This window comes from Schistocerca cancellata, chromosome 7 (genome assembly GCF_023864275.1).
Source record: "Schistocerca cancellata isolate TAMUIC-IGC-003103 chromosome 7, iqSchCanc2.1, whole genome shotgun sequence".
Classification (NCBI taxonomy): Eukaryota; Metazoa; Arthropoda; class Insecta; order Orthoptera; family Acrididae; genus Schistocerca; species Schistocerca cancellata.
Genome location: NC_064632.1, coordinates 593,207,969 through 593,223,643, shown reverse-complemented (window position 1 = coordinate 593,223,643; position 15,675 = coordinate 593,207,969). Strand labels below are relative to the sequence as shown.

Genomic DNA, 15,675 nt, shown 5'->3' with positions numbered 1-15,675 from the left:
CGCCCGCAGTGGACGCTTCGCTGCAGCTGCTGGGCGCCTCCCTGTATCACGTGCCGCCGATCGCTTCCCGGGACCAGTTGTCCTCCGACATGGAACTCTTGCCCGCTCCGGACCATGTGTCGTCTTCGCCCGTCGGGTGCCCCGGCCCGATGGAGGTCGACCCTTCGACCCCTCCTGTCTCTCTACAGGCGCATACACCGCATGCTGGCGTGCACCCTGGAGCAGGTTTTCAGGCGTTTCCTAGCTCCCCGCGGTCCGAATGGCAGGGTGCGGGTGGCACAGCCTCGCCTGTTGTTAGGCTGCCCACCTCGTCGCATATGTCAACATGGGGTCCTCCCCACGGCGGGCGGAAGCCTTATGCCACAACTGTTCGGACCCGTGTGTCGGCACTATCAGTGATTGCAGACCGAGCGCCGCCACACGGCAAGTCTAGAGAGACTTCCTAGCACTCGCTCCAGTTGTACAGCCGACTTTGCTAGCGATGGTTCACTGACTAAATACGCTCTCATTTGCCGAGACGACAGTTTAGCATAGCCTTCAGCTACGTTATTTGCTACGACCTAGCAAGGCGCCATGTTCAGTCACTATTGATATTGCGAATCGTACCGTCAAGAGCGACGTTCACTATTAATGAATTAAAGTTAAGTATTCCACCAGGTACATCCGTTTTTCTAAAGTCTAATTTCCTTGTCCTGTTCCAGACCTCATGCAAGCCTGCGTGAGCTAAAACGCGTGCCTTTCGGCCTCCTCTAGTAACACGGTGTTGGCTCTCCTGCCAACCACAACACTGAGTATTTGAACTGTGTGTCATTGAAGTCATTGCGTGACCTTAAAGGAAGATAAGTAAATGTGAAATACGTTGAGAATGGCTAGTCCAGGGGAACCGTTCTATATGTTTTATACTCATAAAACACCAAAATTTGTTTTCCAGGAAACATGCGTGTAATGATCGATTGGCTGTAAACACAATGGATAAAGATAGTTCTATGATAAAGCTCGTCTTTGAAATTGTGATAGTCGCGTTATTTCACCTGGTTTCGAATTTGCTTTTCGTAAACATTTTCGTGCTTCGCATTTAAAAGTTAATAATCTTGTGTACCAGACAAACTTGTTTTCTTTTCTAATTATGTGGAGAATTGTGTGTTGAGGAGTGTAAACAACTCTACACGTTGCATATAAAGTGACGTATTCACGCATCTCTCCAATACTAACTTGATGATCTCATGATGTCTCAGAATGTGTCCTAGCAATCGATCCCTTCTTTTAGTCAAGTTGTACCACAAATTTCCCTTATCCTCAATTCTATTCAGCACCTCCTCATTAGTTACATGTTCTACCCATCAAATCTTGAGCATTCTTATGTAGCACCACATTTCAAAAGCTTCTATTCTCTTCTTGTCTTAACTGTTTATCGTTCATGTTTCACTTCCATAAATGGCTACACTCCATATAACACCGGAGGCAACGATATATCGCACCGAGAGACGATTTTCGAAGACTCGGAATGACCACACTGAAGGACGTTCTGTTTTGATGCGGGATAGTATAGGCTTCCACGTTCTGCTAAGAGGATACATATTGTCTCTATTAGCTAAATTATCCGCCAACATAATTTCAATTGCCTCTTTATAGACACTGTTCCAAAAACTGGAAGTGTTGGCAACTATCACAGTTTCGTCAGATTTCGCACCATGTACCTCGTTCAAGCTATGCTCTGCCGCCGACGATTATTCCAGCTGTTGCAGCCTCGTATGATGGCGATGTTGCACGCACCTGGCATGAACTCTGCGAATCAAACAGCTGAAGTGTTCCAAGAATGTCATACCTGAATGAGATTTTCACTCTGCAGCGGAGTGAGCGCTGATATGAAACTTCCTGGCAGATTAAAACTGTGTGCCGGACCGAGACTCGAACTCGGGACCTTTGCCTTTCGCAGGCACGTGCTCTACCACTGATCTACGCAAGCACGACTCACGCCCCGTCCTCACAGCTTTACTTCTGCCAGTACATTGTCTCCTACCTTCCAAACTTTACAGAAGCTCTCCTGCGAACCTTGCAGAACTAACACTCCTGAAAGAAAGGATATTGCGGAGACATGGCTTAGCCACAGCCTGGGGGATATTTCCAGAATGAGATTTTCACTCTGCAGCGGAGTGTGCGCTGATATGAAACTTCCTGGCAGATTAAAACCGTGTGCGGGACCGTGTTCCTGCACGGACCGTCTGGAAATGTCTCAACCTTTCTCCAGAAACTCGCGCTTTGTCGCACCACCCACACCGTGCTTTTACTGCAGTCGTTTAAGTCGGCACCCTATTCCTTTGAACGCAGGTAAAGCTGACCGTATTTCTTTCCCTAGAGAACGCAAACAAGACCATAAACTGCTGCCCACCATTTCATCACAATGTATGAAGTCAAATCGCCATAGATCGTATTCCCTACACCGAATCAGAAGTGAGAGTGCCCAGCAATCTCTCAAACTTCTATAAAAATTGAGACGCGAGGTGATTCTTCTGTATATCTCTGCGAATTTTTTATTGTCTAATTTTATCTTTACGTCCTCTATTACGGCAAGACGGATAAGAGGCAGGAAAGGGAACGAGGCAGTGAATACCTGTAAATTCTGCTCTTAAAGCCATTTCTTGTGAAATTTTTGGTAGATTTTAGCGAGGTAGATATGGCGGTCTTCGAGTGTCATCTTATTGGAACGCTTCGGCATTTCACCTGCAGCTCCTCGTGAATAAAAATACACTCCTGGAAATTGAAATAAGAACACCGTGAATTCATTGTCCCAGGAAGGGGAAACTTTATTGACACATTCCTGGGGTCAGATACATCACATTATCACACTGACAGAACCACAGGCACATAGACACAGGCAACAGAACATGCACAATGTCGGCACTAGTACAGTGTATATCCACCTTTCGCAGCAATGCAGGCTGCTATTCTCCCATGGAGACGATCGTAGAGATGCTGGATGTAGTCCTGTGGAACGGCTTGCCATGCCATTTCCACCTGGCGCCTCAGTTGGACCAGCGTTTGTGCTGGACGTGCAGACCACGTGAGACGACGCTTCATCCAGTCCCAAACATGCTCAATGGGGGACAGATCCGGAGATCTTGCTGGCCAGGGTAGTTGACTTACACCTTCTAGAGCACGTTGGGTGGCACGGGATACATGCGGACGTGCATTGTCCTGTTGGAACAACAAGTTCCCTTGCCGGTCTACGAATAGTAGAACGATGGGTTCGATGACGGTTTGGATGTACCGTGCACTATTCAGTGTCCCCTCGACGATCACCAGTGGTGTACAGCCAGTGTAGGAGATCGCTCCCCACACCATGATGCCGGGTGTTGGCCCTGTGTGCCTCGGTCGTATGCAGTCCTGATTGTGGCGCTCACCTGCACGGCGCCAAACACGCATACGACCATCATTGGCACCAAGGCAGAAGCGACTCTCGTCGCTGAAGACGACACGTCTCCATTCGTCCCTCCATTCACGCCTGTCGCGACACCACTGGAGGCGGGCTGCACGATGTTGGGGCGTGAGCGGAAGACGGCCTAACGGTGTGCGGGACCGTAGCCCAGCTTCATGGAGACGGTTGCGAATGGTCCTCGCCGATACCCCAGGAGCAACATTGTCCCTAATTTGCTGGGAAGTGGCGGTGCGGTCCCCTACGGCACTGCGTAGGATCCTACGGTCTTGGCGTGCATCCGTGCGTCGCTGCGGTCCGGTCCCAGGTCGACGGGCACGTGCACCTTCCGCCGACCACTGGCGACAACATCGATGTACTGTGGAGACCTCACGCCCCACGTGTTGAGCAATTCGGCGGTACATCCACCCGGCCTCCCGCATGCCCACTATACACCCTCGCTCAAAGTCCGTCAACTGCACATACGGTTCACGTCCACGCTGTCGCGGCATGCTACCAGTGTTAAAGACTGCGATGGAGCTCCGTATGCCACGGCAAACTGGCTGACACTGACGGCGGCGGTGCACAAATGCTGCGCAGCTAGCGCCATTCGACGGCCAACACCGCGGTTCCTGGTGTGTCCGCTGTGCCGTGCGTGTGATCATTGCTTGTACAGCCTTCTCGCAGTGTCCGGAGCAAGTATGGTGGGTCTGACACACCGGTGTCAATGTGTTCTTTTTTCCATTTCCAGGAGTGTAGTTTGAGAGTATTTGCATGCTCCTTCATTCTGCATAAACGATGTCTTCTGTTACTTGAGATTTATATGGATTTCACACACATAGATGGTTCTCCGATATGGAGCCCGCATCTCGTGGTCGTGCGGTAGCGTTCTCGCTTCCCACGCCCGGGTTCCCGGGTTCGATTCCCGGCGGGGTCAGGGATTTTCTCTGCCTCGTGATGGCTGGGTGTTGTGTGCTGTCCTTAGGTTAGTTAGGTTTAAGTAGTTCTAAGTTCTAGGGGACTGATGACCATAGATGTTAAGTCCCATAGTGCTCAGAGCCATTTGAACCATCCGATATGGACCATAAAAATTTAGTGCAAGCAATATCTATCACAGACAAATTACAGTCTGCCAATATCCTAGTATACTCATATGTGAAAGGCTGCTTTTCCTTCACCTACAACTGGGCTATGTAATCGTTCAACTTCATATTTCTGATCATTTTCATTTTCAGTTACTTGACACCATTTGATATTAATTAATTATTTAGTCAAACCATATCGCATTCAGACTTTTCATATGAGATACTACTGTAACAAGATAGTAGTCATTCTCGAAGAAGGTTGATATTTTGTCCATGGCCCACTGCATGAAACATCGGCGAGCACTTCCTCTGAAACGAGGACCAGTATTATTTGATGAATCAATAGTTTGAGCCAATAACATTTCCCTGGATATACACTGAACCACTATTTAACTGTTGCTTAGAGAACCATGAGAAACTGCTGCGATCTGTCCATCAAAAATGTGTATGCGGTCGTTGAACTGTCTAGATATGCTTTAAGAATTAATAAAGTTTATACATCTAGGTGTCGAGGTTCCACGCCAACAAAATTCACCAGGAGCAACCATTATTCAGATTCTTCTATAAGCTCCAGCACAGGTCTATAATAGGCGTAAATAGCTGGCCTCTAATTTGCGCACGCACTGACAGCGACTCAGGTGGGTTCCACAGGATTTACATCAGCCGAATTTGGTCTCCCGGACGTCAACATGAGTTCACTATAAGGCTCCTCAAACCACTGTAGCAGGGTTTTGGCTCCGAGACACGGAGAATTATACTGCCTGATGACATCACCGTCAGGAAAGACATCAAGCGTGCAGGGATGCAGCTGGTTCGCTGCTGTTTGTGTGCCTTCGGTTACTACCCACATGTCCGGCGGAAGCGCAGGAGAAAATCTCCCATACTGTAACAGTGCTCCCACGAGGTATCGTCCGAGGCGCGCTCCACTTTCCGAGCCACCGTTCACATCGATGAGGCGTTTGGGAGACGACCAGCGACGTACTGCAGCAAAAATGTGATTCACTCGAAGAGCCTGTAACACCTCAGCTCTTATGCTGTATGGATTTATTTTGTTTTTTTTTTTTTTGCTTTATTTAATTTTACATTGTTGATCTTCTGTAAATGTGATTGAATCGATAACATAAAATTGTATACTCCTTTCTTTGTAAAAACTTTGGTGTCTTGATTTAATTCTATGCAAAGTAGTGTATCTGTAATTTAAAGTTCTTTGTCCCATTTGGAGGGAACAAAACTTATTGTATATAATTGTAATTTTGTGTGAATAATTTTTTGTAGAAGTGTCAATATGTGAAAATGTTCTGTTTTAATTAATGCATTTGTTTGCTGTTATGTAAACTGCTGACCTTCACTTAGGGTTCTTAGTTAATTTGTATGTAAATGGTGTAGTGGTTCCCCTCGGGAACGGAACTGTGTAGCGCGCGCAAATTGTGGTTGGCATAGGTGGAAAAGGTGGAACTGATAGTCAGTCGGGGACGAGCCAGCAGTCGGAAAGGAGCTACGAGTCTGTGCACTGCCATTAAAAAGGTGCATATTGTGCTGATTCAGAGAGAGGCTTCTCCTGCTTCTTTCCAAGGCCTCGGATGGATGGATAAATAGCTGGAACTATTCTGGAATTTGTATCTGTCGTCGCCGCCAAGAAATGACAGAGTCCAGCAATTCTCTCCACGGATCCACCTACCAACATGCAGTTGCCACCACGTTGCGCAATCATTGCAACATAATACTATAATGATGTACAGTGAAGGATCAGCTTAATGGATGTGCTAATGTGCTGAAATATAAGGTAATTTGTTCTGAATTCATGTACCTACCTTCATTTTTCTCCTCATCATAACACCTCTCAGGGTCCTCTCCGTTTGAAGTAAAGTGATTACCGCGTGTCCTTACTGAAAGTACATTGAAACTCAGTTTTCTAATTGATGAACTTTTGAACATAGTAAAGAGAAAGTTAAAGTTAATGATGCTTGCTGAAATAATTTTCCTATTAAAACTGCTATTTAAAGTGCTGTTGCTAACTTCAATATTAAAAGCTCTTAAGACTGAGGCTTATAAGGCAAATGATCACATTATTGTCTGTAGTAAATTCTAAAAGGTGAGTCAGTTTCTTGCCATTTGGTCAGCATTGTGTTTCGCTGTAGTAAAAGTGAGAAAGCTGCAGTTGTGAAACAATATATATTCATGTTTGCTAAGTGTTTGTGTATCTTGTGTATTAGAAGTGTATGTTAATAGAATGTTATAAAGACCATTCACTTTAAGTAAGCCTGAAAGTAATAGGGTGTTTCGGTATCTCTTATAATTTCGCAAATAGTTTGTGCTGCTCCAGTTGTTAGCTTCAATCTTAAAACATATGTGTGTCAGAGTTCATTGCACTCGCGTGTGGCTAAGTCTAGGTTGTGTTTGTCCGTTTTAGTTACTTATACCGGCTTTCTTAAACGAGAACGTTAATCTTTCTCTTGCCTAATTAGGCTGGCGACCGTTTCCTTTATTTTATAAACAGTATAGCTAGGCAAAATTTTGTTTGTTACTATACAAATATTTACGTAATTCTGACTTTCATTTCCGATAAGCCACCTCCGTTAGGAACAACACGGTCAACATAACAAAATTCCTCTCAGAGGGTAACACTGCTCTGTTGCTTTGTGCCATAGTTGCTTTTACGAAATAGTCTTATGTCACAACCTGTTTCTAGCATTGAGGTTATGGTACAGTAGTAGCAGACAGGAGTGTTATAAGCCGACACGTTTCCATTGATCGATGGTGGAATCCCGACGGCCCCGTGCCTTCTGCAACCGTAACTGGCGATGTCGCTGGGTCAGCATGTCAATACGTAGGAGGGCCCGCTGTGGAGCTCTGTGTTCGACAATATATGGTGAACGGTGTGTTCCGAAACACTTGTGCGTCCACCAGCATTGTGCTCTTTCGGCAGAGATGACAGAGATCGACATCTATGCTACTGTACAGAGCCACGTTATATGGAGAGTGCATACACACTCCTGGAAATTGAAATAAGAACACCGTGAATTCATTGTCCCAGGAAGGGGAAACTTTATTGACACATTCCTGGGGTCAGATACATCACATGATCACACTGACAGAACCACAGGCACATAGACACAGGCAACAGAGCATGCACAATGTCGGCACTAGTACAGTGTATATCCACCGTTCGCAGCAATGCAGGCGGAAGACGGCCTAACGGTGTGCGGGACCGTAGCCCAGCTTCATGGAGACGGTTGCGAATGGTCCTCGCCGATACCCCAGGAGCAACAGTGTCCCTAATTTGCTGGGAAGTGGCGGTGCGGTCCCCTACGGCACTGCGTAGGATCCTACGGTCTTGGCGTGCATCCGTGCGTCGCTGCGGTCCGGTCCCAGGTCGACGGGCACGTACACCTTCTGCCGACCACTGGCGACAACATCGATGTACTGTGGAGACCTCACGCCCCACGTGTTGAGCAATTCGGCGGTACGTCCACCCGGCCTCCCGCATGCCCACTATACGCCCTCGCTCAAAGTCCGTCAACTGCACATACGGTTCACGTCCACGCTGTCGCGGCATGCTACCAGTGTTAAAGACTGCGATGGAGCTCCGTATGCCACGGCAAACTGGCTGACACTGACGGCGGCAGTGCACAAATGCTGCGCAGCTAGCGCCATTCGACGGCCAACACCGCGGTTCCTGGTGTGTCCGCTGTGCCGTGCGTGTGATCATTGCTTGTACAGCCTTCTCGCAGTGTCCGGAGCAAGTATGGTGGGTCTGACACACCGGTGTCAATGTGTTCTTTTTTCCATTTCCAGGAGTGTAGTTTTTCCTATTCTCGTTTATAGTCATGCTCCAGTTTGCTGAATCGTGCACGACTTTTGGGCAGTAGAGGGTAAAAATTGCAGCGGAGGACACAGCTTGGAATACATTCAGCAAATAATTGAGGATGTAGCGTGCCAGTGCTACCTGCTCTAATATGAACAGATTGACACAAGAGGAATTCATCGCGGACCGAATCAAATAAACAAGAAGAATGCTGGCTGGAAAGAACTTATTTTTATCGGTCTTTATAAGTAAACAGGAACTGCAAACACGGCACACAATCTTCGGTTGCATCTATGAACATTATGACCAGGTGGTATGTTATTAAATACAGTGCTTCCAATTAATATGAACGATTCAGAGGGATGTATCATGCAAAGTCTGTAAATACAAGGGTCCAGTGGTTTCGAGGCTTTATTTACAATAAAAATATCGCTCTGAATGGCAACTATCGGCCTCCCTGATTATACAGTTTTCCTGAGTGATAAATACAGATTTGTGAAGAGGGTTTTCTGAAGGGGAAATCAAGCTTAATTCCAACAGCAGTTGCATTTGTATGAGTGTACTCGCCGATGAGATGTACTCGTATTTCAACAGCACAGTACAAGTTTGTGGTTCTATTTTTCAAACGGTTGATCAACATTTATGGTGCGCATTTTTTAACGTTTTTCATAGTGAAAAAAGATGACGTTGAAAGACTTCGCCATTCATATGTTAAGATGTGCAGTAATATATTAACTCCAGATCGTGTGTGACGTACGCTATGACAAGATGTAGAACATCGAAAACAGAGAGTTTGAAAGAAAGGGAAAAAATTCAGACGTAGTGAGAATAGCTTCTTGAAAGTACTGGATTGTGCATTCCATTGTATACTCCCAAATTGTTTCCTTTATTGTCATACTTACCAAAGCATGGCACTACATTTTGTGTACTTTTGTAGCGCAAATTTGTTGCTAAAGACGACAGTTCGATTGCGGCATCAAAGTACAAGCGTTCTCAGTGTGCACCGTCTCTATACTTTCCATCAACAGGGTGTTCCGAAACTATTCGTTCAAATTAATACAGGAGGCAGAGAAAATCAAACAAATGTATTTCGACAGGGAAGATGTGGTCTCTGAAGTGGGCTTGTAATGTTAAGGAATATTTTGTTGGTCGTGGCGACGAATGTTGTTGTGTCGGTGTCGCTGATTGGGACATCTATACTGACATTCAAAGCTGGTCTGTGTACAGATGGGTGGTTCTTACGTCTGTTAGCAGGCAAAAGATGTACTTGCAGCACTGTGGGGCGCCACCCCATTTCAGCATTGCTGTGAGAAATCACCTGAGAGCCACCTCCGGCAATCGATGGATCGGCCGAGGTGACCCTGAGGCCTGATGAACCAAGGCACCTGACCTGGCGTGCGCGGATTTCTTCCTCTGGAGGCACACGCAGCAGCTGCTACATGAAACACTTGTGGAAGCACAAGAAGGCCTCGTCGCTAGAAGCAAACTTTTAACGGACACACCAGTCAACGGCCATACAGGCCAGTGGTCGCACGTTCGAGCATTAGTATGATTTGCCACTGCTGTGCCTTTTGTGTAAATCGCCCCCAGCTTCAGAAACTGCGCAAGGGACACTATGTAACACAACCAAATACAGGGCTATTACAAATGATTGAAGCGATTTCATAAATTCACTGTAGCTCCATTCATTGACATATGGTCACGACACACTACAGATACCTAGAAAAACTCATAAAGTTTTGTTCGGCTGAAGCCGCACTTCAGGTTTCTGCCGCCAGAGCTCTCGAGAGCGCAGTGAGACAAAATGGCGACAGGAGCCGAGAAAGCGTATGTCGTGCTTGAAATACACTCACATCAGGCAGTCATAACAGTGCAACGACACTTCAGGACGAAGTTCAACAAAGATCCACCAACTGATAACTCCATTCGGCGATGGTATACGCAGTCTAAAGCTTCTGGATGCCTCTGTAAGGGGAAATCAACGGGTCGGCCTGCACTGAGCGAAGAAACGGTTGAACGCGTGCGGGCATGTTTCACGCGTAGCCCGCTGAAGTCGACGAATAAAGCAAGCAGGGAGCTAAACGTACCACAGCCGACGGTTTGGAAAATCTTACGGAAAAGGCTAAAGCAGAAGCCTTACCGTTTACAATTGCTACAAGCCCTGACACCCGATGACAAAGTCAATCGCTTTGAATTTTCGGCGCGGTTGCAACAGCTCATGGAAGAGGATGCGTTCAGTGCGAAACTTGTTTTCAGTGAAGAAGCAACATTTTTTCTTAATGGTGAAATGAACAGACACAATGTGCGAATCTGGGCGGTAGAGAATCCTCACGCATTCGTGCAGCAAATTCGCAATTCACCAAGAGTTAACATGTTTTGTGCAATCTCACGGTTTAAAGTTTACGGCCCCTTTTTCTTCTGCGAAAAAAACGTTACAGGACACGTGTATCTGGACATGCTGGAAAATTGGCTCATGCCACAACTGGAGACCGACAGCGCCGACTTCATCTTGCAACAGGATGGTGCTCCACCGCACTTCCATCACGATGTTCGGCATTTCTTAAACAGGAGATTGGAAAACCGATGGATCGGTCGTGGTGGAGATCATGATCAGCAATTCATGTCACGGCCTCCACGCTCTCCCGACTTAACCCCATGCGATTTCTTTCTGTGGGGTTATCTGAAAGATTCAGTGTTTAAACCTCCTCTACCAAGAAACGTGCCAGAACTGCGAGCTCGCATCAACGTTGCTTTCGAACTCATTGATGGAGACATGCTGCGCCGAGTGTGGGAGGAACTTGATTATCGGCTTGATGTCTGCCGAATCACTAAAGGGGCACATATCGAACATTTGTGAATGCCTAAAAAAACTTGTTGAGTTTTTGTATGTGTGTGCAAAGCATTGTGAAAATATCTCAAATAATAAAGTTATTGTACAGCTGTGAAATCACTTCAGTCATTTGTAATATCCCTGTATAATTGTAAATAAATTATACATTACTGCAACCAGTCACTTTTTTCATTAATAATGCTTTATTACATTAACCGGTTTTCGAATCCTTTCAGGTTCATCTTCAGATGATTTCGGGAGAATCCGGGAAGTTAAATCTTTATTACTGGTAGTAGCATTAAAAGTAATAAAGATGTAACTTCCCGGATTCTCCTGAAATCATCTGAAGATGAACCTGAAAGGGTTCGAAAACCGGTTAATGTAATAAAGTATTATTAATGAAAAAAGTGATTGGTTGAGGTTGTGTATAATTTATTTACATTAATATACAGTCACGGTTCTAAAATATCCGTAATGGATAAGCATAACAAATATAATTGTTTTAATGTTCTTTGTCTAGTGTATTAATTTGAACGAATAGTTTCGAAACAAACTGTATACCTCACCCGTATACGACAAACGTCTGCTTACTTCTTCATCACGAATGTTCTCATGTCCACTATTAAAAATCTGAATCTAACATGGAATCAACATATTCCTTACTGCTTCATCCAATAATCTTCACTCTTGTTATACTTCTCTTAACCACTAACGATTGGTAGTCGGATTTCAGATCAGGCAACTGTTCCAATTTTATTCATTTGTATTTAAAAATAAAAGAAATGGCGTCTATTATCAGCCACAAAATAAGCATTTTCCTGTTTCATCTATAAGCCAGCTTTGTCTTTGGAAATTAATTCTGTATTACCTCTCGGACCATATTTCGTTGTGGTTGAATAAAAAAAATACCCAATTATCCTCATACTTTCTTTCAAGCTCATGGAATGTATTAAAATTCTGCTCCGTACAAGAATCTCTGATTAACGAAGTATCTATTTCCAGTGATATCAGACCTAACAGCTTCTAAAAATTCAAACAGCGAATTATGTAACACGTAGGATTTAAGAGATTTAATGATAGATTTCTAAATACAACCAGTCTTGATCACAACTTCCAGTAGTAGTACCAGTTCTCAGACAGATATTACCTCACCCTTTATATCATTATTCTTAAGAGTTTTGATTATAGGAACACATCAACAGCAAGGCAATAAGGAGTGGACTGAAGCTATCGAAAAAGCGGCTTCTCATCGAACCCAGGACAGGACCGCAACAATACAGTATGGTTTGAAGCTGTGTCGGTTGTTGCGTAGCATCAGTTCGATTTTGATTCGAATACGCCTTTGTTCGTTATCGTATCGAGCTTTGTAATTCGTGCTGGGGAAGGTTGTAATTTCATAGATAAGTGAATAACAGCTTAGTATTGCGTCTTGAGGAGAAGCAGAAAGCAGTCTCTAGAGACGAGGAGTTGATTCGCCTGAAATCAGGTAGGTGGCCAGCAATCATATCTGTCCTTGTTCACTGCTGATAGACACCCGAGTTCTGAGCCCAGTTGTTCTGGGTCAAGTTCACGGTCCGATTCCACCAGCCTCCTTTGACCAGTGACGTCCTGTGTGACGTCATGAGTTTACGATGCGAAGGATGTACGCGGTTTGTTATTAAATGTTATCCGTGGTTGTCTTAGTGAGTGGTGTAAAATGCAGAGTTTATTGCAAATGCGTCGAGCTTTACGGGGGTATGTTTGAGCAAGAACCTAGAAGCACATCCTAAATTGATGCTAAAGAAACGAGCAGCGATCATATTGATAATTTTGGTTCTCACAAACATTTCGTTGTTCCTTTCCATAAGTGGCAAGATTTTCGAGGATAAGGTTAGATAGGAACCTAAGAGCACTGCTTAACTTGTTTGCGGGTGAAGCTATTACTGATTATTTTTATGTTAACGTGTGTTACACATTTGGCTGCTTTTCGAAAGTGGTATGTCTTCCGAGGGTGAAGTTATGCAGGAACCTGGAAGCACAGATCAAGTCGCAAGTGAAACGAGAGATGATAATAGTTACGAACTAGGTTCTTAAAAATATTTGGCTGTTTTTCTTTTTTCGAATGTGATGTCAAGGAGCCCGGTGTATTTGAAATGGACTGTTTTTGTAGGAGGCTTATTGTCAAGTTTGCGACACTGATTGTTATAGTTATGTGGTTTGTGGCAAAGGGGAGAGGAAGGTTGAAGAGGGTTCTGGTATCGCTGTCTCACTTTAAACTAGATTGACTGGAAAAGTTGCAACCCTAAAAAATAATTAATATGAAGAGATGAAATTTCGGCAATACATTTGTCTCGGTAACGTATTTAAATGATTAACAATGCAAGATCACAGGCTAATGTTAAGTGCGAGATAAGACACTGCAAATGTGCAACTCTGGTACCTTAACAACCGGTGTAACCGTCAGAAAGTTGAACGTAAGGCTGCAGAAGTGAATGCACTCTGTCGTACAGGTGGCGAATGTTAGTTTTTAGGATCAAGTTGCATGCCTATTGTACTTGATCGGTCAATACAGGAACGTTTAGTGCTTTTTGTGTGTGACGCTGGAGTTGTCGTTCGATGACGTCCAACGTGTGCTCAATTGGAGAAAGGTCTGGTGATCGACCAGACCAAGGCAACATGTCAACATCTGTCATGTTAGGATGCGACGGCGGTACGTGGGCGAGCGTTATCCTGTTGGAAAACATCCCCCGGAACGCTGTTCATGAATGACAGCACAATAGATCGAATCGCCAGGTTATACAATTAGCAGTCAGGGTGCGTGGGATAGCCACGAGAGTGCTCCTGCTGTCGTACGAAACCGCACTTCGGACCATACCTCCAGGGTATCCAGCACGCAGGCGGGTTTGTTGCAGGCGCTCACCTGCCGAACAAAAGTGGCTTCGGTTTGGGGTCAATGTAATGCACGCTACAGGAGCATGCGGCTCGAAGCTGTCTTTGAAGCGACCGATTTGTAACAGTTCGTTGTGTCACTGTAGTGGCAACTGCTGCTGAAAGTGACGCTGCAGATACAGTGCGACGTGTCAGAGCCACAAGCCGAACAAGACGTCATACACTGTATGCGGTGTGACACGGCCGTCTGGTTTTCTTGAGACCGTACATTTCTGTGAAAATCCCCGCTAGCAATTATGTACAGTGGCTGCATTCACGCAGAGTCTACCTGCAATATCACAGTAGAAACATCCAGCTTCTCGTAGCCCTATTTTACCATCTTGTTCGAAGTCAGTGAGGTGTTGATAACGGTTGCTTTGTCTGTCGCCTAAATTAATTCTTCATTAACATCAACTCACCGCGTGCAGTCTCAAAGGTAACTAACGCTCACGATCGTTACAGCGTGTATGTAAAGTAAACGTGGTTTCCAGAATGAGATTTTCACTCTGCAGCGGAGTGTGCGCTGATATGAAACTTCCTGGCAGATTAAAACTGTGTGCTCGACCGAGACTCGAACTCGGAACCTTTGCCTTTCGCGGGCAAGTGCTCTACCAACTGAGCTACCGAAGCACGACTCACGGCCGGTACTCACAGCTTTACTTCTGCCAGTACCTCGTCCTCACAGGAGAGCTTCTGTAAAGTTTGGAAGGTAGGAGACGAGGTACTGGCAGAAGTAAAGCTGTGAGTACCGGCCGTGAGTCGTGCTTCGGTAGCTCAGTTGGTAGAGCACTTGCCCGCGAAAGGCAAAGGTTCCGAGTTCGAGTCTCGGTCGAGCAAACAGTTTTAATCTGCCAGGAAGTTTCTTAAACGTGGTTTGCTTCCACATAGTGGCGCTAGTAACGCCAATCTTATGCGACTGGCGCGAAATTTGAATAGACGCAATCGTTCAGATGTGGAAACGCACCTACCAACTTTCGTTTAACTCGCACAACTCCTCCTTGGTGTTTTTTTCCGTCAGTGTCTATAAGTCAAGTAAAATCTTAGATTCCAATCGTGTGTGTGTGTGTGTGTGTGTGTGTGTGTGTGTGTGTGTGTGTAGTGTTTTTCGATTTAATCTGGTTGAATTCTTCTCTGATATTTTAGATCATTAGTTGTTTTCGAATAATGTTAGTCTAATTGTCGTATTACAAGTTGGTCCCGACCTGTAGCTGTCTCGTTAGTTTCATTTCACTAAGTGACTGACTCATTTTCCGTGTTTTTATGTTTTTTGCAGTTGTAATTGTCTAGCTTGTTGTCGCCATAATGGGATTTTCACTCTGCAACGGAGTGTGCGCTCGTATGAAACTTCCTGGAGGATTAAAACTGTGTGCCGGACCGAGACTCGAACTCGGGACCTTTGCCTTTCGCGGGCAAGTACTCTACCATCAGAGCTACGCAAGAACAACTCGTGACCCTTCCTCACTGCTTCACGCTTCCTCACAGTTCACATGGTCGCCATCTTGAAGGGCATAAGCAGCCTTTTATTAAATTTTGTCCGTGGTTGGCTTAGTAACTGGCATAAACTACGCTGTTTATTCGAAATGTACGAAGTACACTCCTGGAAACGGAAAAAAGAACACATTGACACCGGTGTGTC

The 15,675-nt window shown here is 45.3% G+C and overlaps 1 non-coding gene across 1 annotated transcript; it reads left to right on the top strand.

The window, feature by feature from the left end:
- Positions 1-14,801: 14,801 nt before the first annotated feature.
- On the top strand, positions 14,802-14,876 carry Trnas-cga (transfer RNA serine (anticodon CGA)). Its single transcript has one exon. It is a non-coding gene; the product is annotated as a tRNA-Ser (tRNA).
- Positions 14,877-15,675: the final 799 nt, after the last annotated feature.